General features: G+C 33.6%; 2 protein-coding genes across 2 annotated transcripts in view; both read right to left on the bottom strand.

Moving 5' to 3' along the window:
• RpS23 (ribosomal protein S23) overlaps nucleotides 1-19379 on the bottom strand; it is a 245661-nt gene that overhangs the window by 195668 nt on the left and 30614 nt on the right. The gene's annotated exons all lie outside the window — the stretch shown is intronic.
• The window catches only part of form3 (FH2 domain-containing protein formin 3), a 143735-nt gene that overhangs the window by 68711 nt on the left and 55645 nt on the right, over nucleotides 1-19379 (bottom strand). The gene's annotated exons all lie outside the window — the stretch shown is intronic.

Here is a 19379-nt window from a genome sequence, read left to right on the forward strand (position 1 = left end):
TATAATCTAATAATGGATAATAAAACTTCACTTTAAAATATTTATGATAGTATATAGTTTACTATTTTTTTTTTCATTAAAAAATATCAAAGAAGCTTATTATCGCTTGCAGTACTTTTTTCTTTGAACAATGAATCTAATTTTCTTGAAAAATAAATTTCGATCTTTTTCCTCAAAATTAATTAATTTACGAAAAAATGCGCCATTTGGGTGTGAAAAAAAGACATTAAATCTGCCAATTAGCACCCTGCATTTCTCCATTCTTTAATTTAAATATAACAGTTAATGTTTAATTAGGTTAGGTTAGTCAGGGAGGGGAGGACAATGGGCCACAAATTAATTTTAAAAATCTCCATTTCTAGACAAAATATTTTTGGGGTTAGATTTTTAAATAGCAATTGTACTCTTCCCCGTTAGTTTTTCAAACTTCCCCACAATTTGGAGGTTAAATGATTTGGCGGAGGTTTTTATTGGCCAATGTATTAATCATGTATTCCTGAGCTACTGTTTAAAAAATGTTGTTATCATTATAAAATCTGGAAGGACGTGTGGGCGAATAATCGCTAATTTTTTAGAACAACACACACATAAAGACATACACACACGGACAATCCAGTTCTATTTACTAAAGTAATAGGATGTCTGTTGTGTCTCAATATGACCGCTAATATCTTGCAAACGACTGGACCGATCTTTTTTAATGAGATTTGACCCCTAGAAAAAAGTCCAACCAATAAGTTTGAAGCGGCTTTTAGTGCCTGTTAAAAAATAACATCATACAATACAAATGACCAATGTTAGGTCAGTATACATTTTACCATTGGTCAATATAGATGTATACTGGCCTGTCACTGGTCATTTGTATTATACGACGTAATTTTTTATTAGGCACTATAAGCTGCTTTATAGATTTACCAAAATATATAATATAAACTTTTAAAATAACTTTTGGCTATTGTTATTGATGGATTTATAAGAAAATTGAACACAATAAAAATATTTTCATGTGGTAGGTAGTCATAGACGTCCAAGGGGGGGGGGGGGTAATGGGGCGATTACCCTCCCCCCCCCTAAAAATTTTTTATCCCCCCCAAAATAAAAAGCTTGGACGCCCCTGTAGGTAGTCCAATTATGTCTGGGATTCAAAAGGAAATAATTCTTGTTTATATTTGCGTGTAGCCCATGCAAGCTTTTTGAAAAGCTTTGTTCTTACAAGTATTTATAAGAGGCAGTTTAGCAGTTTTTAGACAGACACCATATCAGTTTATTGAAAAACAAGGATATTATCATCTATAATCAAACATTAACAATTATAGAATGGCGGGGCTACCAATATTGGAGAAACATAAAAAAATTGCCTAATTATAAATTTTTGTATGAAGAATCTTCATGCATATTTTAAAATAGATATAACGACTCTATTATCCTTATATTAATGTATAGATCTATCCGTCACAAACGAAAAGAAGGTACAGACTCTAGAAAAGTGTAGCTTCGCAACTAAAAATACCAGCCATAAATTGTAAAAGACATATATTGTGGGGGTTTTTATAGACTAAATTTGGTTGACATGTTTACAATCCTTAAGAGTCCCTCAGGGAGGAGGGGACATTAGACTTAAAATTATATTATGTATTAGTACCTAAATTTTAAACAAAAACTCTTTTTCGTTTGCTCAAAAACTTTTGGATCTTATTTCATTTTTTGTTTGTTGGTTACAAAAAGTAGTCTCCGCTAATTATTTGGCATATCATCATTGAGGGTGTACATTGATTTATCGTCTATTGTCTAATCCCTAAGATATCTGAAAGTCCCTAGTGGCAAATACACAAATCGATAGCAGTGTACTGGTATAGAAGACTATGCATGACTATCAGTGGAGTGCACAGGATTTTGCTAGAGGATGCTCGAAGTGCATCCGAAAATTTTAAATCATAAACTGTAACCAGTCTGTAAGTCTGTGGTCATTGGCCATTGGGTTTAAAACAGGTTTAAGTGAAACTTCATAATATACCAATAGACAATAAACCATTAGTGTACCTAACTGAACCAGTCTATAAGTCTGAAGTCTTTGTCTAACCTTTTGACACCCGGGGTGTCACGGATATCATTAAAAGGACAATCTACAAATTCAATTTTTCCATAAAATATTCTTGCCATATTTTAGAATAATGTTTTAATGAATATTGATAAATTTAAAGCAAAGGAGAAAAAGCCTTAAGACAATAAATGATAAATTTATGTACATAACTATTGATGATAAAAAAAAAACTTTTTGTACATTAAAACTATTAGTTATAAAGCTTGAACAATAATAATTTTGAATATAACCAATTAAAACCAAAGCAAATACCAAAAGTTTTTGATCCAACGAATAAGATATTGTGGTTACAAACTTTTAGTGCCAGTATAATTTACAGTCCAATGTCAACTTCCTCCCTCGGAAGAAGCAGAAAAGATCTGTTGTAAGAATATGCGGCTCTGATGATTTCTTAATGTGACACTTATGCGAAAGTGAGGGCACACTGATTGTTTTATGGTTTGAAATGTGGTTTTATTATGATGATCCCTAATTAATATTAATATTTATTTTCCTCTAATTATCTCGCCCGAGATTTACCAAAATATACAACAAAAAGGTATTGTTATATGTATAAACACATTTAATTTTTTAACTATTTATTGGCGGAATACAAAAAGGTATTAGTAACCCATAAACTTATGACTTTTTAGTCTACTAGCGGTAACGACCCTATAGGCCACTAGAGTCACCTAAAGTAGGTTGGTTAGTTGGGAGGGGGGGCGGGGGGGGGGGGGGTGATAAAGTTGACATCAACATTCAATTTTAATTTTAAAAAGAAAGAAAAAATTTGGGAGATACACACAGACAGACAAACACCTGTTACTTTTATATAAAGATAAAAAACCTCACCACGCCATAATAAACACGTTAAAATGGTACCTACTGCTACTATGTCTGTCGCGTTATGCTAAAAAAAATAAAAATAGAGTGGAATGCCCTGTCTCCCAAACAGGAGCAGCTCATTAACATGCACAGTTAAGACTTCCAGACATTGGTCGTATAATCAACGAATTAGTTGTCTGATGGATGGTACTTTAATATTTCCAGGAAAGCTTTGTGCTGTGTCTAACAATTTAATCTAATTTACTAATTTGCATCTTTAAAAAATGTACATCAAAATAAGAAAATAACCTTACCACTCGAAGGGGGAGGGGGGGGATAACGTAAATTGTCCCAAGAACAAAAAACACGTCTTCAATTTAATGAGATGGCTTGTTTTAAATGTCCTAATAATTTTATTCGCCAATAAAATAATAAAATCTAGAATTCATCCTTTTTATTCTCATTTTTATTACTTTTTTACGATATGTAATTAAGAAAAAGATACTTATCTCATAGTTGAAGGAAATAGATTAAAAAAATCAAATATCTATTCATTTTAAAGCAATAGAGAGGAAAAGGACATTGAACTATAAGTTACACTGGTCCCAAAGTTTTATTACCACGTTATCTTATTAGTTGGAAAAAAAATCTATGAAGTTTTGAATGGTTGATTCTAAACTAAGAGTTTTTAAATTTTCAACCAAAAACTTTAATTTAAAGAGGGGTAATCGTATAATCATTGGGGATGTACTTAAAAATATCATCCATTGTCTTGTCTCTTAAGATCCCTAGAAAACAAGGACAATTTGTTAAAAGCTAATAAACAAGATTATAGAAATGTCAAATAATTAAATTCTTATGGTATGTCAAGTAAAGGTACTATAATAAAAATTGATCATTTAATTTTTCAAAGTATAATTTACAAGGTGGAATAATTTAACAATTCATTTTTAAAAACTGTTTTGCCTTCAACTTTATTGCTATTCAAAACTTACAAAGCTTTTAAGATACACCAAAATCTGATAAATCAGGACTTTCTGTCTAAATACTTAAATTCAAAGTGACTGGAAAGTTGAGAGCCAAACAATAATTTCTTTAGATAGACAATTCCTCCCAGCAAGGTATAGATATTTTTTGAATATCGTAGTTATCAGTGATTTGTTCCATTTTTGTGCATTTCGTGATCAATACATTCCATTTTCAGACTTACATTCACACACAAAGGAAATGGTAAAAAAGTAATCATATATGTAAAAAATTATTTGTCCTTTAAGATCTTTATATTAAGATAGTAAATGCGTGGATGAAGAGTGTAGTTAAGTGACAGCACCCCCCCCCCCCTCCCTCAATTTTAAAAGTGGGGTGGCGTGCATTTCCTTTCTTCACCCTTATGTGCACGCCACTGATTAAGAGTTCTATAATTTTTTGGGGATATTTTTGAGTTGACGAAAATTGGCCATATAATAAATTTAATCTAACATAATATCATATGGGATATTACCCCCAACCTATGTTGAAGGGTTGGTAAACATTTCTTTAAGATTTGAAGCATGTATATATGCTAAAACGAAGCCGTAAGAAAAAATACAAAAGTACAAAAGTTTTTCTAATTTGCACAAACTTTATTCCTGGCTAAAGTTAACAGATTTGTAGCTATTTCATGGCACATTTTTCATATCTAGTTCATGACTCACAAGCTAGGTGACATTTTAAAGCTCTTTTTAACACTTTAAACAAATTTTTTTAAGCGTAATATTCGGTGAGTCTATTGACTATTTTAATTTTATCTTTTTCTAGAAGTTCAACTATACATGATAATGAGTTGAACATGTTTATTGTTTATGTGCCTAGGCATTTCACCTACACTTACTATAGGAGCAAAGGGATCATTGTTGTTTGTAGGGACAGATACTTAGTAGTCCATGAACGTTTTTAAAAGTATAAGGGCAAATAACCAATAATTTACTGCGTTTATACTTTGAGCTTCTGTCACCAAAAGTCCCTATGCCCCTATAGGCCTTCAGTGGCACTTAATGGAAGTGAGCAGGGGGTAAATCGACTCCATTTTCAATTTAAGTTATAAAAATAAAATGTAAAATGTTTTTTTTAAGGGGGGGGGGAGGAGGAAATTTTTTCCAGGGTGATTTCTTTTGGAAGTAACCTCCCCCAATGTTGTTATAACCCTTCCTTTGATCTGTAAGAAACTTTACTGTAAATAAGGAACAATTTCGGTTTAACGGTTAGCGAGATCTTAATCTTCACCCAGACAAATAAAGGGATATCATGCTACTTTTAAATAAGGATTGTAGTATTTTATTATTTGAAAAGCCATATTATTTAACGAGAGGATGCTAAAGGGGTCTTTTTGTGGTTAAAACATTTGGAAAATTGGTTTAACCTTCTCTACAATTATTTTCAAATTCGTCAACTTTTCTTGGCTTTTAAAACCGAACATGGTTTTTTTTTAAATGACTAAATTTTATGGGAGAGGGAGGGGACATTGGACTGTAAATTACACTGTTTCCTGCAGTCTTAAACCGTTCTCTAATTAGTTGGTTGAAACTTTAATTCCAATAATTTAAAGGGGTGCTTTTGTTTTATCCCCAAAGATTTCGTTTGACTTGTATCCTGGGTCGGTTTAAAAGAAATAATACCTAACAAAAAAGAACATTTATGTAATATGTAAATGTATCATTTTATTCTAAAGTTCTTTTTGTCGTGAAATAATTTAAATTCCAACGCTAATTTTAACAATTTTAGTACTGTTATTATCAAATTTTAAACCTATAAATCAACGGAAAAAAACATAAATCTTTGGTTACTATTTCATTTGCCATTTGAGATAGCATTTGATTGAAGCTTTGCATTTTTGGAAGTTGCTTTATTATCCCTCTGTACTAGTGGCTTGCCTTAGCCTTTAGGGGTTTACTTCTCGATAAAAAATACCCAAATACCCATGGATGTTATGTAATAGGACAATAAAATATAATTGATGTACATCCACAATGACGTTAAAAAATACCCCTTCAGAAAGTTAAAATCATTGGGTCAAAAGTGTGGACACTGCATAAAGCAGCTTATAGTGTCTAATAAAAAAATCATGTCATACAACACAAATGGCCAATATTGTAATTTATCACTGGTAAAATATACATTGGCCTATCATTGGTCATTTGTATGTATAACGTCATTTTTATCAGGCCCTATACGCCTATGTCCCCTCCCTTCCTACTTTATACCAGACCAGAGGTGGATTCTTTTTTAAAAATTTGTCCACTAAGCGATTAGAGGGGCAAATTTTTTTAAGAATCCACCTCAGGACTGAAAATAAGGGTTTTGAGATCTTATTAAACAATGTATTATTGTACAAGCAGAAAACACACCTAGATACGTTGGTATTTAGGATGGGCGATTTTTAACCTTCTACTAATACAAATAAGTTTGCCTTAAGTCATGTATTATAGGTCTTTGATGCTTAGAATAATCATTATTTATACAGTGTTCAATCAATTCCACAAATAAACTAGTTCCAAAGATCCGCCAAATTCTAAGATAACATAAGCAAAGCACAAAAATGTCAAAACATTTCAGTATCATTTAAGCATCAATCAATTAATCAACTATAACATAAAGTAATATGTTTTTTTTTGTCTGAAGCTAAAGATCTAAAAAATTACAAATTAATAATTATGCTTCTTCTACTTTTTGGGGTAATACAAACTTGCAGTTTTGATATTTTGTAGGAAATGATAGCTAACGTATTTATACATTCAAGTACTGTTAATCAATGCTTAATAATGACTTCTACATCAGTTAGGAATTTGAATTAACTACAGTTTAATACAGGGCGGGGGAGGGTGAAGTCGGCCCTCCATTTTTAAGTTAATTCAATAAAAAGAAAAAGAAAAAAAATATTTTTTGTGATTATTATTCCAGCAGGGATCTAAAGGGATAAGACAATAAATGATAATTTAATGTAAATCCCAAACACAATAAATAAAATTACTTTAGCTGTTGATAAAAATTATTTGTTGTAAAGTTAGGAAACTTTTAGTTTGGACCAACCAATACAAATTCAGCAAAAGTACCCACATATTTTATGCTAACTAAAAAGATGGTTAAACAACTTTGGGTACCATTTTAATTTACAGCCCATTGTTCCATCCCTCCATAGATTCCTGTCTTAGACGGGATGATACTGCAATTAATTTAAGTAACTCACTATATACTTATAAACCTATTTGAAATTAGATTTTATATATGATAACTTTGCAATTTATGTTATTAATTAATGTTGAACGGTATTCTACATATATATTCTATTCGGTGGGCCATCACTTCTGCAGAATGTACTAGTGCTTTTACAAAAATGCCAGTTAAGCACTGATAACCACATTTATTTTTAAATAAATTAATGGTGGCAGTTTATTCCGTTTGCCAACAACTTTGCGGGGCATATACCTGTAGGGCTAACCTAACCTGGCCTGGAGTAATAAACAAACAAACTAAACCCCCATCCCCTTATTTATGATTCATTTCAAAAATTCTGATGTGGGGGGGGGGGGTATTAGTGCTCAACAGGGAACTTTGTGTGAAATCACTGTCCCTTTACACGATAACAATAACATTGATTTTTATCAAAATATCTTGTTTTTTCATCTTTTAGCAATTTGTATAAAAACCTAGTATAGTCAGATATGGCTGTTAGTTTAAGAATTTTATTTGTTAGTTTAATAACTGTTTTTGATAAATTTCTTAATACTAGAAATAAAAATAAACAAGACACTTGAGGAACATTTATAATTGCTTTTCCAGTATGGCTTCGAAACCGATTAATATCCGTTGGATTAGAACCGGTTCTCAGTCTTACTGAAAAATCATTTATAACATTGTATTACAAACAATGTTCCACGAATAAAAAATAAAATTAAAAAATAAAACCAGTTTTGTTAACCTCTTATATTTTTTTATTTGATACCCGCGAAAAGCCTCCATAATACGATGAGATAAATAGCTAAATAATCACCCCCCCCCCCCCTCTTTAATTTTGGTTTAATAGTAGGTGTCCTTGATGATAATACCCTGTGCACGCCACTGCAGCATAGAATGTTGTCATCCTTGTTTATTATTGTTTAAGATTGTAGATAAATAGGTTTAATGATATCTAATTAATAACCGTCATGCGTAACCTATTTTAGATATTATGATAAATATGAGTGCGCCTACAAAACTACTAAACTAAAGAAAAAGTTTTTAAAAGCGAAGCTTTTCTATATATAGGGTCGGTCCGTACGTCCGTCCGAGATAGATAGCTTTTATTCGTTAATTTAGGCATGTTGGAATTGTCCTATCGATTTCAAACTTTGCATGGTGATTCCTGTAGTAGTTAGGTACGATTTAGAAAGCGTAGCAACTCTATAATCGTTTACCATAATGTCCGTACGTCCATTTTAAACATGTTGATTTTTGTACTTTTTTATTAACAATTTTTTATGTGATAAAATCATCCGATCGATCTGATTTTTTGATTACTGATTCCTATTACAATAAGGTAAAATATTATGAGCGAAGCATCTCTATGATCAAGTATTAAAAATGTCAGTATGTCCTTAAACAGAATTCTGTATTTAAGAAGTTTTGCAACAAATTTACGTATAATTTTGTCAAACCTTTTATTTTCATATTTTGTATATTCAGTTCTGACACTCAACAAAAGTTAATGTTCGTCTGTCATATCGTTTCAGAGCTTCGCTTTTATGGATGTTGTCATCCTTGTTTTAGCACGAATAAACTTAACATTGAACGAATTATTTCTACAAAGGTTATAAAACTTTTGGTATCTCTCCCCTTGGTTTCTTGGATTCTGTTATAAAAAAGATGACTGCAGGAAATTGTTTTGATAAGGCTGTACCATTTAACTAAATGTAAAACAAAATATTTCCAACTGCTTCTTCTTGGGAGAAAACGCGGGAAAATGTAAAATAACTGTTTAACAAATAAATAGTACAAATTGGCAAAATAAATGTCATTAAGTTGTGCAAAATTAACCATTTTAGATTTTTTTTGGCTAAATTGTATGACTCACAATTTGCATTCTTAAAGGGAGTGTGAACGTAAAAATTTCTCATCTGATTATCAAATCTTAACATTTACTAAGCACATTTCACTACACTGATCAACCAAAAATGTCCTATTAACAAAAATATCCAGAAATAATGCCTTGATTTTAAGGTATTTTGAGAGGGAAAAAGGAAAAAACAGGAAAAATCTGAACGTTTTTGTTTCTTATAATGTTTGTAGGGATATTTAACTTGTCATATATAGTTGAAACAATTTACTTACTGTTAAGGATTTATTTTATGCTATAAAATTGCCAATTCGTTTTTTTATAACGTAGTAATTAGGTAATAAAGACATATTTTAAATTCGTATTATTGACAAAAAAATACCTCACTGTCTACAAAGGGTTGAATCTCATAGGTTATATAAAATAATAATATCCTTTTTTATTGTGTTGAACAATAAATAACCCACTTTGGAGAATTAGCTTACACTTTCATCAGACTGTTTATAAAGAAATATTGCGTCTTTATTATTTACAAACTTGTAATTAAAGGTGGGCGAGAGATAAGCCATTTAAAGTTAATTGGATACTAATAAAAAACCTGTTTCTGGCTTTGTTATTGTATTTGGTTTTCAATAAAAAAATATCGCTTATTTTATCAATTTCTAAGTAACTATACATTGGATTAAAGCAAGGATTACGTAAAAAGTCAGCTTAACTGTTAGGAAAAATCTAGAACTATGTGAAAAAGTTTAATTTTAGCTATAATGGGAGAAAAAAGCAATTTAATGCACATTTTATATAATACGGAAAATTTCTTCCTTTCCCCGTACCTTATAAAAATCGTCGGAAAAAGCCGTTTTTTAAGCAAACAAAAGCGCGTTTTGCTCTATCTGTGAGATATTATGAATGAGATAATGTTAAGATTTGATATTAAGATGAGAAAAATTTACGTTCACAGTCCCTTTAAAGGAAAAATAATTATTTGTGCAAAGTATTCTACCCCCCACTTCAATAGTCGCCTACGCCAATAGGCAATATCCTTTTAATCTCCACTGAGGTCCTCATGATAAAAACAACCCACCCGAGCTGGATCTTTAAATCGTTTATAGGTGCGCTGAATCGGGGCGATTCATTTCAGATCACCATCGGATTATTAATACCTATCTTTAAATCCAAATGGCATGGGCGAATCAGCGCGGCCAGTTGCGCGGTACCAGCACGCCAATGGTACTCAGGGAGTACCATTGGTGCGCGAAACCGGGGTGATTTATTTAATAAATAAATATTTTTTTTTAATAAGTTTAATATTTTATTGCAAAACTAGGCAAGTTCCCAGTTGAAGAGTGAGATTCTACCCCATCTGAAAAAATAACCCCCCCCCCCCCCGCCATCTATCAAATTAAACCCCCCCCCCCCCCGGCATCATGAAATTTTTACCCCATCTTATGATTTTGTCCCCATCATGTTAATTTATCCCCATCTTCATATTTTGTACCTCTCCAAGAGAAACAAAATAATGTCAGAGAAGGGATAAATTATTGAACAGGGGACAAAAATGAAGGATGGGGTCTAAATAGGAACATGGGGCCAGGATTGGAAGGTGGGGTCTGATTTGACAGATGGGGGAATGATTGGCAGAAGGGGAAATAAAATCTGGGTAGGGGGGAGGGGAGAGTCTGGAGGGGTTTGCGAGGTGAGCCTCGCGCGAAAGAATTTATAATAGGGTAGCATAAGCTACCATACTCCACTGTAGTGAAGCTATGCCTTTCACTCTTCTATATTTTCCTATATTTTGAATAAAATTTGAAAATGCCTCTATTTATTTTTTTTATTTCTCTTTTAAGACTTTTTTTATACTAAATCACCAACATATTCTAATACTTTACTTTACGTAATATTTTAAGATAAAAATTTGGCTCCATTGAAGAAAAAAAACAATAGTTTGTTTGAAATAGGAACATCTAGTGGCAGATTATTGAACTACATAATATACATTTTTCTGGATGTCAACAAACATGATGATTGGTTGAAAAACACAGATGGGGTAGCAAACAAGCTATGATATTAAAATTGAAGCAAGGGGTTAAAACTCACACATGGTGGTCAAAAAATTAATATGGGGTCATTTTTTCATGATGGGGGTAGTTTCAAGTGCTTATATCTGGAGAACCGTAAGAGATAGAGGCCTAGTTGCTTGACTGTGGTAACTCAGATTTACATAAGGAAGCCATTTATGCACATGGGGGACCAAAATATGATATGGGGTATTTTTTTCATGTTGGGGGTAGTTTCAAGTGCTTATATCTGGAGAACCGTAAGAGATAGAGGCCTAGTTGCTTGACTGTGGTAACTCAGATTTACATAAGGAAGCCATTTATGCACATGGGGGACCAAAATATGATATGGGGTATTTTTTTCATGATGGGGGTAGTTTCAAGTGCTTATATCTGGAGAACCGTAAGAGATAGAGGCCTAGTTGCTTGACTGTGGTAACTCAGATTTACATAAGGAAGCCATTTATGCACATGGGGGACCAAAATATGATATGGGGTATTTTTTTCATGATGGGGGTAGTTTCAAGTGCTTATATCTGGAGAACCGTAAGAGATAGAGGCCTAGTTGCTTGACTGTGGTAACTCAGATTTACATAAGGAAGCCATTTATGAACAAAGGGGACCAAAATATGATATGGGGTATTTTTTTCATGATGGGGGTAATTTCAAGTGCTTATATCTGGAGAACCGTAAGAGATAGAGGCCTAGTTGCTTGACTGTGGTAACTCAGATTTACATAAGGAAGCCATTTATGTACATGGGGGACCAAAATTTGATATGGGGTATTTTTTCATGATGGGTGTAGTTTCAAGTGCTTATATCTGGAGAACGGTAAGAGATAGAGGCCTAGTTGCTTGACTGTGGTAACTCAGATTTACATAAGGAAGCTATTAATGAACATAGGGTACTAAAATTTGTTGGGGGTTTCTTTTTTCATGATGGTGGGTAAAAATTGAAAATAGGGGCCATTTGTTGTGGTGGAGAGGGAATTAGGTTAAGTTAGGTTAGGTAATATTGAGGAGCCCTGCAAGGTTAGGGCCCCCCGGGGGCCCTAACCTTGCAGGGCTCCTCAATATTACCTAACCTGTGCAGGAGACCCTAACTCTGCAATTAAGTTAAGTTAGGTTAGGTAATATTGAGGAGCCCTGCAAGGCTAGGGCCCCCCCGGGGGCCCTAACCTTGCAGGGCTCCTCAATATTACCTAACCTGTGCAGGAGACCCTAACTCTGCAAGGCTACTCAATATTTCCTAATCCCTTCATGAACATAGGGTACCAAAATTTGATGGAGTTTTTTTTTTCATGATGGTGGGTAAAAATTAAATATAGGGGCCATTTGTTATGGTGGAGAGGGAATTAGGTTAAGTTAGGTTAGGTAATATTGAGGAGCCCTGCAAGGTTAGGCCCCCCCGGGGGCCCTAACCTTGCAGGGCTCCTCAATATTACCTAACCTGTGCAGGAGACCCTAACTCTGCAGGGCTACTCAATCTTAAACTAACCTAACTTAACCTAACCTAACCTAACCAATTTTAAACTAACATGAACCAACTAAACCTAATCTAACCCATTTTGATCTAACCTAACCCATCTTAACCTAACCTAACCCATTTTAACCTAACCTAACCTAACTTCACCTAACCTAACCTAATTTCAACCCCCAACCCCATCATAAAGAATTGGCCCCTATATTCAATTTTTACCCACCATCATAGAAAAATGACCCCCATATTAATTTATGTACCCCCATGTGCATAAATGGCTTCCTTACTTTAATCTGAGTTACCACAGTCAAGCAACTAGGCCTCTATCTCTTACGGTTCTCCAGATATAAGCACTTGTAAGTACCCCCATCATGAAAAAAATACCCCATATCAAATTTTGGTCACCCATGTGCATAAATGGCTTCCTTATGTAAATCTGAGTTACCACAGTCAAGCAACTAGGCCTCTATCTCTTACGGTTCTCCAGATATAAGCACTTGAAACTACCCCCATCATGAAAAAAATACCCCATATCATATTTTGGTCCCCCATGTGCATAAATGGCTTCCTTATGTAAATCTGAGTTACCACAGTCAAGCAACTAGGCCTCTATCTCTTACAGTTCTCCAGATATAAGCACTTGAAACTACCCCCATCATGAAAAAAATACCCCATATCATATTTTGGTCCCCCATGTGCATAAATGGCTTCCTTATGTAAATCTGAGTTACCACAGTCAAGCAACTAGGCCTCTATCTCTTACGGTTCTCCAGATATAAGCACTTGAAACTACCCCCATCATGAAAAAAATACCCCGTATCATGTTTTGGTCCCCCATGTGCACAAATGGCTTCCTTATGTAAATCTGAGTTACCACAGTCAAGCAACTAGGCCTCTATCTCTTACGGTTCTCCAGATATAAGCACTTGAAACTACCCCCATCATGAAAAAAATTCCCCATATCATATTTTGGTCCCCCATGTGCATAAATGGCTTCCTTATGTAAATCTGAGTTACCACAGTCAAGCAACTAGGCCTCTATCTCTTACGGTTCACCAGATATAAGCACTCAAACCTACCCCATCATGAAAAAAATACCCCATATCAAATTTTGACACCCCATCATGAAAAAAATACCCCATCTCAAATTTTGACACCCCATGTGCATAAATGGCTTTCTTATGTAAATCTGAGTTACCACAGTCAAGCAACTAGCCTCTATCTCTTACGGTTCTCCAGATATAAGCACTTGAAGCTACCCCATCATGAAAAAATGACCCCATATTAATTTTTGGACCTCCATGTGTGATTTTTGTTCCCCATATTTTATATACTTACCCCATATGTAATATTTTACCCCTATAACTCATAGTTTATTACCACCAAGCTTTGTTTTAAACATTGAAAATTACAGGGACCAAAATTTAAGATGGGGTACAAAATCAAATGATGCCGGGGGGGGGGGGTTTATTTTGACAGATGGCGGGGGGGGGGGGTTTATTTTTTCGTATGGGGTAGAATCTCACTCCTCAACTGGGATGGTGCCGCAAAACTATCGTGAAAACATTTTTATAGTTAATTTTATAATAAATTATATATTGTTTTATATAAAATACCGTACTGACACGGCTTAAGTTATAAAATTGTACCGGCACGTATGGATATGTTATTGAGTGTCGCCAGCGATCTAGCAACACCGCGCCGAAAACCTTTTAAAGATCCATGTTTTATTGCAGTGGCTGTGGCGCACCATCAGCGCACCTCCGGTTCAGCTCTGAATAACCTTTAATTCTAGCTTAACTTAGATCCGAAACAGGGACCCACAGGAATTAGACATATACAACGAATGGTAAATAGATGTACACCACAAATTATTATTAACAAACTTAAAATTATTGGTGGAAAGATTTATACACTTCTAGTTTGTATCAGCCAATCCTAATTTATTTTACAGTCCAACATTCCCTAATTCTCTTCTTTTTGCAAAACTTGGCTTAGTTATTAGCACGGATACTTTATACTTAGTCCATGTCCTGTCCGTACGTCCAAATAAGCGTGCATCAAACTGTCCTTATGTCTGGCTGACCAAGTTGTTATGTAATTGAATGTAAAGAATTTTTTTTTTAAATTAGCATATTTAATGATTTATTGATATTCTGATGCTGTGAGTATTGGTTTAAAAAATATGACGTAACAAAAAAAATAGCCAATGAGAGTCCACTACGCATGCCGCCATTGGTCAATAGCGGCCTCTCATTTGCAATTTTTTTTTGTTACGTCATATTTTTTAAACCAATACTCACAGCATCTGATATTCTGCTTATGGACATAATTATCCTTGTTAAATTACAACATTTATTCTACCCAAATTATTCTAACTTATTGTAACCAACACCTTTTAAAAAACACTGAGACAAAAAGACTGAAACATGATCCTTTTTTATTCAGTAAACTTTTCTAAATTTACTGAATAAGTAACAAGGACAAACATATTTAGCCCAGCAAAAACAAGATAGAGAACAGTAAAATAACCTTGATGACGGAATACACCACGAGATCTTATATTAGTGTATCTCTAATTCTTACATGATTAAATGGTCAAACAAACTTCAGACGGAAAAATTAATTTCACGACCTTTGTCTGTGAGTACTAACTGTGCTTAATAATGAGTTGCACCTGTTTTGGGAACTATTCTTTGTGTCTTTCATTATGACGAAGTACTGGGCTGAGATTCGAACCTATCACCTTTTCTACAAAATGTTACGTCATAGTCGCAAGTTTTAAGAACAGTAAAAAGCTATGCACTAAATAGAAAAATTATTTCATGAAAAATATTATTATATAGGAAAACTTAGACAGAAAAGAAATTGCCATAACTTTTAGCAAGAAAGTTGTGTTAAAGTCGATTTACTCCGACGCGACGGAAAGGCCTAAATATAGATTAGCTGTGCTGCTAAAAAAAAAATAAAAACAGAAATCTAAACAGCCACAAAACATACCTAAAAATATAAAAAAGTTATTTCATAAGTTTTTTTTCAAATTCACAATGGCGCATTTTTACAAATTACTTTGTCAGCAATGATTCTCCCTCCTTCCCCCTCCCCCCACCTTTCATTGAAAATATGGGGACCTTCATTTGTTTGTTTATTTCTTAGGGTAGGTTATATTGGATATTGGGTAGGCACACCAGGTAAGAGCACTGCAGGTACAGGCCCCGCATGAAAAAAGCCCCCGGCAAAGGTTGGGCACATAAATTTAATTTAATTCAAAATAGGGGAAGGTAACAATGTTCAACAAACACTTTGTATAAAAGCACCATCTATTCTTTATTTTAGCCTTTACTTTGAAAGCTATGCTAGAATTTGAAATAGAATACTTTTGACAGTTGGTAATAAAGTTCCAAACTTTACGAGCATTAGATGTAGATTATATTCAGGAAGAGAGAGGATTGGACTGTAAATTATATTGGTACCTAAAGTTTTAGAAAAAAATTATTTTATTCGTTAGCTCAAAAATTTTGGTTCATTTTGTGGTTGGTTCACACAATGTTTATGCTTTTCAACCAATACAGTGGAGTTAACTTTGTAAATCATCATTGGGAATGTAATCAATTTATTGTACTTTGTCTTATCCCTTAAGATCCCTTATCATTTTCTTTTTAATAGAGAATATACTCAGGAATATACTTCATAGATAGAATTTCTTAAGTTCAAATAACAAACAAAAAATAACTTCCTTGTTTTTATTAGAAATTGTGTGTTATTCTTCCTTTCCATCTATCAATTCTTAAAATAAAGTAACAGGATGTTTGTCTGTCTATTGCATAAGATCTTGCTAACTGCTGGACCGCTATGATTTTCCTTTACAGTAAACCTTTTTACAAATCCAGGAAAACTATTTTGTGGGAAGGTAACTCCTCCCTCCTTAAAAAAAAAACTAAAACCTAATGTGGAATGTCGACTAACCACCTCCCTTCTCATCCCCCCTCCCTCAAGTGCCCCTAGAAGCCAAGGGGGCGTAGCCTCTAGTTAATAAAAAAAGTATTAAAAGTCCTTTTTTTATTTCTTATAATGTTATTCTTTATCAATAAATGTATCTATCTATCTATCCATTCCTAATTGGGTAATGATTTGAAAATGGGAGGAAATGATAAATAATCAAGAATCATCAGACATCAATACAATCCATACAAACTATCTTTCTATCTATCTTTTTATTACTAGCGAACTATCTATTTATCAATAAAATCAAAAATTAAAACAATCTAGCCATCTTTTTAGTTTTACCTATCTATATAACTATATAGGTATCCATCTATCAATATCGTAAGACATCAATACAATCCATACATACTAATTATCTTTCTATCTATTTTTTTTATTACTTGCTAGCTACCTATCTATCAAAAAAAACAGACGTGAACAAAAACTAAACAAACATATCTTATTGTCTTTAACACTTGTCTAGCTTTGTTTGAATTAAGATGGTTAGAAAACCATTAATCTAAAAAATAAATTTATACATTTAATTTTCTTTCTGAATTATCTTAATAACATTTACAGAAGTACGTTAGAAATAAATTAAGGAGATGCTTCGCTTTTTAAAATCAATCGAATGATAAATCAAAATAAAAGATCAAGAGAGCGGGTTAATACAGGTTAAGATTTTTACAGTAATATACAATTATATTTTGTACATGTGGATTTTTATTGAGTTTACAAATTATTTAAGAAATCCTTAAAACTCAATATCATTTTAATATATAGTATTTTATTATATTATTGGTTAATTGCCCGTGCTCTTTTTGAGACGAAGCCCATTTTGTTCCGAATTTGTATCACTTTTGAAAAGTGCGACTCCAGTTACGTCATATTTTTCTTTCCCGAAAAAGGGAAGGGGGAAAGAAAAAAAAGGGAAGGGGGGAAGAAAAAAGAGATGAGAGAAAAGGGGGTTTTCCCCATCTCTTTTGAAGAGATTTTCTTCCCCCCTTCCCTTTTTCGGGAAAGAAAAATATGACGTAACTGGAGTCGCACTTTTCAAAAGTGATACAAATTCAGAACAAAATGGGCTTCGTCACTTTTTGACTGTACATTTTCGGCCTATTGGATGTATATCATCAAGATCAAGACCTTTAAAATGCGTGACACACAGACACAAGGCTCTGGGGGTCAACCTCATAGAGTTTCTGTAGATTGAGTTTCAATCAGTCAAATTATTGTGTAAATCTTTGCCTTCGGTAGATTATAATTACAAAGACAATGGGGGAGTGGGGAGAAGGGGGGAAAAGCAAATACTCAAAATTTTTGAGGCGGGAGATTTTTTCTTGTGGTGATTTCTCTTGGGAGGTACCTTTATCCAAAATAGTCATAACCCTTCCCTGGACATGTAAGAAGATTCACTGTAAAGGAAAATCATAACTGCACTGGGATTATCAAGATCTTAAGCAACTGACACACAGACACACATATCTTGTTAATTTGTTATAAGGATTGGTTTCACCCGCGACCGTGGCTCAACACGTAGCGCATCCGCTCGTCGTCGGGAAGGTGATAGGTTCGAATCTCGGGCCGACACCGCGTCATAACTAAAGACGTTAAAAATGGTTCCTACTGCTGCTATGTCAGATGCGCGACATAAATATTTAGAGTATGGGGAATGCCTTGGCCCAAAACAGGCGCAACTCGTTATCATGCACAGTTGGGACTTCTCAGACAAAGGTCGTGCATCACAGAGAGTTGGTTGTCTGATGGATGTTACTTAGCCTAATATCCTTGGGTGTTTGGACAGAGAAGGATGCGTTAGTCATCCATAGTTCTCCTGGATTGCTGGACCAGGACCTGGACAGTACATCAAGTCGATAAGGTCCGGTACTGCAATTCCGCCCGTACGAGGTAAGGATTGGTTTCAAATTAAATTTTTTACTCTATTGCCATAAAAATGCCTTTTGATAGAACAATTAATTAATTCCACCATGTACTAAATCAGGAAGGGAAAGTGCAATAGCATTTAAATTAATCTATACTCTTTCCTTCATCCAAACTTTTAACCAGTGCCCAATGTAAAAATACACAATTAAAAAGTGAAGTTAAGATGAAATTATCATTTATTGTCCTAGCCTTGAATCCCTGTTTGAAACCTCAGGGATAAGACAATGGACTGGACGATGTAAATGCCCAATAATGATCAACAAAACTACCTCTTCTGTAGCTTAAAATTATTCGTTGAAAGTTTAGACACCTCTAATTATTTCACCAACCAATCAAACAAGAGCACCCAAAGTTTTAAGCCAACAGTTGCGTATTTAGAAAGCATAGGGTACTAGCTCAATTTACAGTGCAATGTCCCCTCCCTCCCTGTTTAAAACTAAACTCCTAATATGGACGAATTAAAAATACTGCCAAAATATTTTTGTTCATTAATTGTGAAAGTAAAAATTTTCTTTTTTTCTTTTCAAGAAAAAAATAGATTTTATTTCTATAGGTTTATAATAATGCATAGGTCGGTTGGTTGGTAAAGCTCATTTATAACCAGAGAGAAAGGGGACAATGGGCTGTTTATTTTACTAGTCCCCAAAGTTTTATCATGACGTTTTCTTATTCGTTGGTTCAACAACTATGGGGACTTTTAATTAATTTTGATTGATTAGTTTTATTAAGTTAAGTGTCAAAACGTTTCAATCACTAATTATATTATAGCGAAGGGGTAATTTTTGTATTAACATTGGGATGTACATCAATTTATCCCTTATCCCTTTAGATTTCTTACGCTACTATGTTAGAAGTAGAAAAATTATATTTATTGCCTTGGCTCATAACATTAAACTAAAAACTTTAAAAAATAGTCGTGCAATCAAAGGGTAGATTTTTTGAGTAG

This window comes from Acartia tonsa, chromosome 5 (genome assembly GCF_053477335.1).
Source record: "Acartia tonsa isolate MP-2025a chromosome 5, ASM5347733v1, whole genome shotgun sequence".
Lineage (NCBI taxonomy): Eukaryota > Metazoa > Arthropoda > Copepoda > Calanoida > Acartiidae > Acartia > Acartia tonsa.